The sequence below is a fragment of the Lepidothrix coronata genome, unplaced genomic scaffold, assembly GCF_001604755.1.
Source record: "Lepidothrix coronata isolate B3197 unplaced genomic scaffold, Lepidothrix_coronata-1.0 Scaffold37, whole genome shotgun sequence".
In the NCBI taxonomy this organism is placed as follows: domain Eukaryota; kingdom Metazoa; phylum Chordata; class Aves; order Passeriformes; family Pipridae; genus Lepidothrix; species Lepidothrix coronata.
This window is the reverse complement of record NW_016690217.1, coordinates 5,068,138-5,069,514: the sequence shown is the minus strand read 5'-3', so window position 1 is coordinate 5,069,514 and position 1,377 is coordinate 5,068,138.

The following is a 1,377-nucleotide window of genomic DNA, read 5'->3' as shown; positions in this document are numbered from 1 at the left end:
GCCCAGGGGGCTGGGAATCGAACCCGGGTCGCAGCGGTGACAGTCCTGCACTCTAACCACTAGACCGCCAGAGGCCCCTGTTTGTACTTTGTCATTTGCTAAACTGCTCCTCTTAATCCGGGCCTGATTCTGAAAAATGAGGTTCTGACAAAACCAACTCATTTACTTTCTATATTTCAGTTAGCCAAAATATTGCCTTATTTTAGAGAGGTTTTAAATTATGAACTACTAATGATTTTTATAACAATTTATGCCAGGATGTTGACTGCATATATAACACATTTAGGAATATCTTGTAACAAAGCAAACTGAAAGAAGAGTATACAGTAAAAGCTTGTGTTTTAAACTGTAGCATAATACTGACGCCATTTCCAAAATTTTCTGGTTTATCTCAGGCTTCCTTTACAGCATATAATGGGTATTTACATTTTCTCTGCAGCTGCTGCTACCATTTCAGAAGAATGGATGGTACTTATGCTGGCAGATTTAATGACTCAGCTGGATGAGGGAAAATAACAATCCATGACTGCAGGCATAATCATGATGCATTAATGATAAGTGGTGATGCTAGTTTAAGATCTGGAACACATTCTTCAGTTCCAAACTTGCTCAAAAAATGAGACTGTTTAGGATTACTATTTAAATTAGCTCATTATCTATTTGTGTCTTTAGTCTTGAAGATCTGTCCTTGACTGAATTGCTTAAAAGTTGGTGGTCTTGATTTTCTCTTCAAGTAGTATACAGTATTCTCAATATGTTTATCCCACAGAAGGGATGAAGTGTTATTGTGTTTCATAGATGCAGTAGCAGCATAGTCTCAAACCTCACTTCTATGGAAAGTAAACAAATAAAAAATAAAGAAAGCAGGAAACAGAGTAAATTATATTTTCAAGAGAAAGAAAAAGGAATTATAATAGCTGCATAGTTGTTTCCTTGAAGTAATAAAAGAAAAACACTCTTGTGGAATAATTGAAACATAAAAATATTTAAAATACAGTAAAAGTGTAAATTTGGGAGCTTCCATACAGAACAAATTATAATAAAAAATGGAAGAGGAAATATGAAGTAAAGAACTGCCATGACAGGGAGCTGTGCTGATTAGGAAGTGGGCAATTTAATTTCTCCAGGAGCGTGAAACTCCAGCATGAATTAATTTGTTTCATGCAGAATCCTACCGTTTTCTCTTCTTTCCTCAATCACTGTTTACTACGTAAAGTCACACTTCACCCATATTCTTTGATTGTTTAATTTCAGCTGGATTTTCTTTCCATGGCACTGTTTGTAGAGATAAGTTTTACTCTGCGAGTAATACGTAAACACATTACTTCGGGGCACAAGACCACTGAGGCTATTTCAAGCTTGAAACAATGTTATTCC